The sequence below is a fragment of the Fulmarus glacialis genome, unplaced genomic scaffold (genome assembly GCF_000690835.1).
Source record: "Fulmarus glacialis isolate BGI_N327 unplaced genomic scaffold, ASM69083v1 scaffold19094, whole genome shotgun sequence".
NCBI classification, from domain to species: Eukaryota; Metazoa; Chordata; class Aves; order Procellariiformes; family Procellariidae; genus Fulmarus; species Fulmarus glacialis.
In genome coordinates, this window is record NW_009206296.1 from 4,394 (window position 1) to 4,853 (window position 460).

The window sequence follows — 460 nt, forward strand, 5'->3', positions numbered from 1 at the left end:
CCCATGGCCATCCCTGTCCCACAGCCATCCTTGGTCCCACAGCCAGCCCCATCCCATGGCCTTCCCTGGTCCCAGACCATCCCTGGTCCCACGGATATCCCTGGTCCCATGGCCGTCCCTGGTCCTACGGCCGTCCCAGGTCCCATGACCATCCCCATCCACAGCCATCCCTGGTGCCACGACCATCCCTGGTCCCACGGTCATCCCTGGTCCCACAGCCATCCCTGGTCCCACAGCCATCCCCGGTCCCATGGTCATCTCCAACCCGTGGCCATCCCAGGTCCCACAGCCATCCCCATCCCACAGCCATCCCGCGGTCCCATGGTCATCTCCAACCCATGGCCATCCCAGGTCCCACGGTCATCCCAGGTCCTACGGCCATCCTCATCCCATGGCCATCCCCAGTCCCATGGCCATCCCCAGTCCCACGGCCATCCCTGTCCCATGGCCATCCCCAGTC